Source organism: Ambystoma mexicanum, unplaced genomic scaffold (assembly GCF_040938575.1).
Source record: "Ambystoma mexicanum isolate Mex_15411 unplaced genomic scaffold, UKY_AmexF1_1 Mex_scaf10, whole genome shotgun sequence".
Lineage (NCBI taxonomy): Eukaryota > Metazoa > Chordata > Amphibia > Caudata > Ambystomatidae > Ambystoma > Ambystoma mexicanum.
The window spans coordinates 7,501-12,500 of NW_027182325.1; the positions used below are offsets into that span (position 1 = coordinate 7,501).

Below are 5,000 nucleotides of genomic sequence, written 5' to 3' on the forward strand. Positions count from 1 at the left end.
GCTCCAAGTTCAGGAAGTGAGCCCTTTCTCAATTGCCTTTTAAAACTGCAAGGTCTAGCCGACTAGATGCTTAAAAGTACAAAACTCACTAGGCCCAGAGCCTACGGCCACACCACACTGAATGTGCCTGATCTCGTCTGATCTCAGAAGCTAAGCAGTGTCGGGCCTAGTTAGTACCTGGATGGAAGACCGCCTGGGAATACCAGGTGCTGTAGGCTTTTTTGTACTCCAAGTTCAGGAAGTGAGCCATTTCTCAATTGCCTTTCAAAACTGCAAGGTCTAGCCGACTAGATGCTTAAAAGTACAAAACTCACAAGAACCAGAGCCTACGGCCACAGCACACTGAATGCGCCCGATCTCGTCTGATCTCGGAAGCTAAGCAGTGTCGGGCCTCGTTAGTACCTGGATGGGAGACCGCCTGGGAATACCAGGTGCTGTAGGCTTTTTTGTGCTCCAAGTTCAGGAAGTGAGCCATTTCTCAATTGCCTTTCAAAACTGCAAGGTCTAGCTGACTAGATGCTTAAAAGTACAAAACTCACTAGGCCCAGAGCCTACGGCCACACCACACTGATTGCGCCCGATCTCGTCTGATCTCGGAAGCTAAGCAGTGTCGGGCCTAGTTAGTACCTGGATGGGAGACCACCTGGGAATACCAGGTGCTGTAGGCTTTTTTGTGCTCCAAGTTCAGGAAGTGAGCCATTTCTCAATTGCCTTTCAAAACTGCAAGGTCTAGCCGACTAGATGCTTAAAAGTACAAAACTCACTAAGCCCAGAGCCTACGGCCACACCACACTGAATGCGCCCGATCTCGTCTGATCTCGGAAGCTAAGCAGTGTCGGGCCTAGTTAGTACCTGGATGGGAGACCACCTGGGAATACCAGGTGCTGTAGGCTTTTTTGTGCTCCAAGTTCAGGAAGTGAGCCATTTCACAATTGCCTTTCAAAACTGCAAGGTCTAGCCGACTAGATGCTTAAAAGTACAAAACTCACTAGGCCCAGAGCCTACGGCCACACCACACTGAATGTGCCCGATCTCGGAAGCTAAGCAGGGTCAGGCCTAGTTAGTACCTGGATGGGAGACTGCCTGGGAATACCAGGTGCTGTAGGCTTTTTTGTGCTCCATGATTAGTAATTGCGCAACTTCTCAATTATTTTTCAAATTTGGTATGTTTCCAAAATAATTGTATCCCGTTTTATAGCGGAAATGTTGGACAACATCATGAGGGCTGGAGCTACCTTTTTACATAGAATTAGCATACAGGTAGTGTGTTCATGGGTAATAAATCGACTTTCACATGTAATGCAGTACAGAGAATATTGAGTCCTTCAAGAGGCATGAAAGAAAACCATTATTGTGTTGATTGTTCTCTCCACCTCCCTGCAACAGACACAGGATGGATGAATTAAAGTTATCCTACCAGACATAGGAGTCCTGAATGGGCCCACCAGTCTTATATATCTCGCCTGATCGAGCCTGATCGAGCGATGAGCGTGGTATCATGTTGCAAGTGGCTGCATGGCTTAGCTTACTAAATGCAAATGCATACGAGTAATATTCTTAGCATTCCTAGAGCCTACGGCCACACCACACTGAATGCACCCGATCTCGTCTGATCTCGGAAGTTAAGCAGTGTCAGGCCTAGTTAGTACCTGGATGGGAGACCGCCTGGGAATACCAGGTGCTGTAGGCTTTTTTGTGCTCCAAGTTCAGGAAGTGAGCCCTTTCTCAATTGCCTTTTAAAACTGCAAGGTCTAGCCGACTAGATGCTTAAAAGTACAACACTCACTAGGCCCAGAGCCTACGGCCACACCACACTGAATGCGCCTGATCTCGTCTGATCTCAGAAGCTAAGCAGTGTCGGGCCTAGTTAGTACCTGGATGGGAGACCGCCTGGGAATACCAGGTGCTGTAGGCTTTTTTGTACTCCAAGTTCAGGAAGTGAGCCATTTCTCAATTGCCTTTCAAAACTGCAAGGTCTAGCCGACTAGATGCTTAAAAGTACAAAACTCACTAGGCCCAGAGCCTACGGCCACACCACACTGAATGCGCCCGATCTCGTCTGATCTCGGAAGCTAAGCAGTGTCGGGCCTAGTTAGTACCTGGATGGGAGACCACCTGGGAATACCAGGTGCTGTAGGCTTTTTTGTGCTCCAAGTTCAGGAAGTGAGCCATTTCACAATTGCCTTTCAAAACTGCAAGGTCTAGCCGACTAGATGCTTAAAAGTACAAACTCACTAGGCCCAGAGCCTACGGCCACACCACACTGAATGCGCCCGATCTCGGAAGCTAAGCAGGGTCGGGCCTAGTTAGTACCTGGATGGGAGACCGCCTGGGAATACCAGGTGCTGTAGGCTTTTTTGTGCTCCAAGTTCAGGAAGTGAGCCATTTCTCAATTGCCTTTCAAAATTGCAAGGTCTAGCTGACTAGATGCTTAAAAGTACAAAACTCACTAGGCCCAGAGCCTACGGCCACACCACACTGATTGCGCCCGATCTCGTCTGATCTCGGAAGCTAAGCAGTGTCGGGCCTCGTTAGTACCTGGATGGGAGACCGCCTGGGAATACCAGGTGCTGTAGGCTTTTTTGTGCTCCAAGTTCAGGAAGTGAGCCATTTCTCAATTGCCTTTCAAAACTGCAAGGTCTAGCTGACTAGATGCTTAAAAGTACAAAACTCACTAGGCCCAGAGCCTACGGCCACACCACACTGATTGCGCCCGATCTCGTCTGATCTCGGAAGCTAAGCAGTGTCGGGCCTAGTTAGTACCTGGATGGGAGACCACCTGGGAATACCAGGTGCTGTAGGCTTTTTTGTGCTCCAAGTTCAGGAAGTGAGCCATTTCACAATTGCCTTTCAAAACTGCAAGGTCTAGCCGACTAGATGCTTAAAAGTACAAAACTCACTAGGCCCAGAGCCTACGGCCACACCACACTGAATGCGCCCGATCTCGGAAGCTAAGCAGGGTCAGGCCTAGTTAGTACCTGGATGGGAGACTGCCTGGGAATACCAGGTGCTGTAGGCTTTTTTGTGCTCCATGATTAGTAATTGCGCAACTTCTCAATTATTTTTCAAATTTGGTATGTTTCCAAAATAATTGTATCCCGTTTTATAGCGGAAATGTTGGACAACATCATGAGGGCTGGAGCTACCTTTTTACATAGAATTAGCATACAGGTAGTGTGTTCATGGGTAATAAATCGACTTTCACATGTAATGCAGTACAGAGAATATTGAGTCCTTCAAGAGGCATGAAAGAAAACCATTATTGTGTTGATTGTTCTCTCCACCTCCCTGCAACAGACACAGGATGGATGAATTAAAGTTATCCTACCAGACATAGGAGTCCTGAATGGGCCCACCAGTCTTATATATCTCGCCTGATCGAGCCTGATCGAGCGATGAGCGTGGTATCATGTTGCAAGTGGCTGCATGGCTTAGCTTACTAAATGCAAATGCATAAGAGTAATATTCTTAGCATTCCTAGAGCCTACGGCCACACCACACTGAATGCACCCGATCTCGACTGATCTCGGAAGTTAAGCAGTGTCAGGCCTAGTTAGTACCTGGATGGGAGACCGCCTGGGAATACCAGGTGCTGTAGGCTTTTTTGTGCTCCAAGTTCAGGAAGTGAGCCCTTTCTCAATTGCCTTTTAAAACTGCAAGGTCTAGCCGACTAGATGCTTAAAAGTACAAAACTCACTAGGCCCAGAGCCTACGGCCACACCACACTGAATGTGCCCGATCTCAGAAGCTAAGCAGGGTCAGGCCTAGTTAGTACCTGGATGGGAGACTGCCTGGGAATACCAGGTGCTGTAGGCTTTTTTGTGCTCCATGATTAGTAATTGCGCAACTTCTCAATTATTTTTCAAATTTGGTATGTTTCCAAAATAATTGTATCCCGTTTTATAGCGGAAATGTTGGACAACATCATGAGGGCTGGAGCTACCTTTTTACATAGAATTAGCATACAGGTAGTGTGTTCATGGGTAATAAATCGACTTTCACATGTAATGCAGTACAGAGAATATTGAGTCCTTCAAGAGGCATGAAAGAAAACCATTATTATGTTGATTGTTCTCTCCACCTCCCTGCAACAGACACAGGATGGATGAATTAAAGTTATCCTACCAGACATAGGAGTCCTGAATGGGCCCACCAGTCTTATATATCTCGCCTGATCGAGCCTGAACGAGCGATGAGCGTGGTATCATGTTGCAAGTGGCTGCATGGCTTAGCTTACTAAATGCAAATGCATAAGAGTAATATTCTTAGCATTCCTAGAGCCTACGGCCACACCACACTGAATGCACCCGATCTCGACTGATCTTGGAAGTTAAGCAGTGTCAGGCCTAGTTAGTACCTGGATGGGAGACCGCCTGGGAATACCAGGTGCTGTAGGCTTTTTTGTGCTCCAAGTTCAGGAAGTGAGCCCTTTCTCAATTGCCTTTTAAAACTGCAAGGTCTAGCCGACTAGATGCTTAAAAGTACAAAACTCACTAAGCCCAGAGCCTACGGCCACACCACACTGAATGTGCCTGATCTCGTCTGATCTCAGAAGCTAAGCAGTGTCGGGCCTAGTTAGTACCTGGATGGAAGACCGCCTGGGAATACCAGGTGCTGTAGGCTTTTTTGTACTCCAAGTTCAGGAAGTGAGCCATTTCTCAATTGCCTTTCAAAACTGCAAGGTCTAGCCGACTAGATGCTTAAAAGTACAAAACTCACAAGAACCAGAGCCTACGGCCACAGCACACTGAATGCGCCCGATCTCGTCTGATCTCGGAAGCTAAGCAGTGTCGGGCCTCGTTAGTACCTGGATGGGAGACCGCCTGGGAATACCAGGTGCTGTAGGCTTTTTTGTGCTCCAAGTTCAGGAAGTGAGCCATTTCTCAATTGCCTTTCAAAACTGCAAGGTCTAGCTGACTAGATGCTTAAAAGTACAAAACTCACTAGGCCCAGAGCCTACGGCCACACCACACTGAATGCGCCCGATCTCGTCTGATCTC

General features: G+C 47.6%; 14 non-coding genes and 4 pseudogenes across 14 annotated transcripts in view; all 18 read left to right on the forward strand.

Annotated features, from left to right (window-relative positions):
- Positions 1-99: 99 nt before the first annotated feature.
- Positions 100-218, forward strand: LOC138539234 (5S ribosomal RNA). Its single transcript, XR_011287308.1, has one exon. It is a non-coding gene; the product is annotated as a 5S ribosomal RNA (ribosomal RNA).
- A 106-nt stretch (positions 219-324) lies between these two features.
- On the forward strand, positions 325-443 carry LOC138541441 (5S ribosomal RNA). The gene has a single exon (XR_011289448.1). It is a non-coding gene; the product is annotated as a 5S ribosomal RNA (ribosomal RNA).
- A 106-nt stretch (positions 444-549) lies between these two features.
- LOC138547233 (5S ribosomal RNA) lies at positions 550-668 on the forward strand. The gene has a single exon (XR_011291080.1). It is a non-coding gene; the product is annotated as a 5S ribosomal RNA (ribosomal RNA).
- A 106-nt stretch (positions 669-774) lies between these two features.
- Positions 775-893, forward strand: LOC138539669 (5S ribosomal RNA). Its single transcript, XR_011287733.1, has one exon. It is a non-coding gene; the product is annotated as a 5S ribosomal RNA (ribosomal RNA).
- A 106-nt stretch (positions 894-999) lies between these two features.
- Positions 1,000-1,108, forward strand: LOC138545864 (5S ribosomal RNA; annotated as a pseudogene).
- Positions 1,109-1,571: 463 nt separating this feature from the next.
- On the forward strand, positions 1,572-1,690 carry LOC138548616 (5S ribosomal RNA). The gene has a single exon (XR_011292411.1). It is a non-coding gene; the product is annotated as a 5S ribosomal RNA (ribosomal RNA).
- Positions 1,691-1,796: 106 nt separating this feature from the next.
- LOC138538201 (5S ribosomal RNA) lies at positions 1,797-1,915 on the forward strand. Its single transcript, XR_011286309.1, has one exon. It is a non-coding gene; the product is annotated as a 5S ribosomal RNA (ribosomal RNA).
- A 106-nt stretch (positions 1,916-2,021) lies between these two features.
- Positions 2,022-2,140, forward strand: LOC138539781 (5S ribosomal RNA). Its single transcript, XR_011287846.1, has one exon. It is a non-coding gene; the product is annotated as a 5S ribosomal RNA (ribosomal RNA).
- Positions 2,141-2,245: 105 nt separating this feature from the next.
- Positions 2,246-2,354, forward strand: LOC138542769 (5S ribosomal RNA; annotated as a pseudogene).
- A 106-nt stretch (positions 2,355-2,460) lies between these two features.
- On the forward strand, positions 2,461-2,579 carry LOC138536784 (5S ribosomal RNA). The gene has a single exon (XR_011284947.1). It is a non-coding gene; the product is annotated as a 5S ribosomal RNA (ribosomal RNA).
- Positions 2,580-2,685: 106 nt separating this feature from the next.
- Positions 2,686-2,804, forward strand: LOC138547234 (5S ribosomal RNA). The gene has a single exon (XR_011291081.1). It is a non-coding gene; the product is annotated as a 5S ribosomal RNA (ribosomal RNA).
- Positions 2,805-2,910: 106 nt separating this feature from the next.
- LOC138544836 (5S ribosomal RNA) lies at positions 2,911-3,019 on the forward strand (annotated as a pseudogene).
- A 463-nt stretch (positions 3,020-3,482) lies between these two features.
- LOC138537986 (5S ribosomal RNA) lies at positions 3,483-3,601 on the forward strand. Its single transcript, XR_011286102.1, has one exon. It is a non-coding gene; the product is annotated as a 5S ribosomal RNA (ribosomal RNA).
- Positions 3,602-3,707: 106 nt separating this feature from the next.
- On the forward strand, positions 3,708-3,816 carry LOC138547076 (5S ribosomal RNA; annotated as a pseudogene).
- Positions 3,817-4,279: 463 nt separating this feature from the next.
- Positions 4,280-4,398, forward strand: LOC138541945 (5S ribosomal RNA). Its single transcript, XR_011289937.1, has one exon. It is a non-coding gene; the product is annotated as a 5S ribosomal RNA (ribosomal RNA).
- Positions 4,399-4,504: 106 nt separating this feature from the next.
- LOC138539235 (5S ribosomal RNA) lies at positions 4,505-4,623 on the forward strand. Its single transcript, XR_011287309.1, has one exon. It is a non-coding gene; the product is annotated as a 5S ribosomal RNA (ribosomal RNA).
- Positions 4,624-4,729: 106 nt separating this feature from the next.
- On the forward strand, positions 4,730-4,848 carry LOC138541442 (5S ribosomal RNA). The gene has a single exon (XR_011289449.1). It is a non-coding gene; the product is annotated as a 5S ribosomal RNA (ribosomal RNA).
- Positions 4,849-4,954: 106 nt separating this feature from the next.
- Positions 4,955-5,000, forward strand: part of LOC138539898 (5S ribosomal RNA) — a 119-nt gene continuing 73 nt past the window's right edge. The window contains exon 1 of the ribosomal RNA XR_011287959.1: positions 4,955-5,000. This exon is cut by the window's right edge and continues 73 nt beyond it. This is a non-coding gene — a ribosomal RNA (5S ribosomal RNA).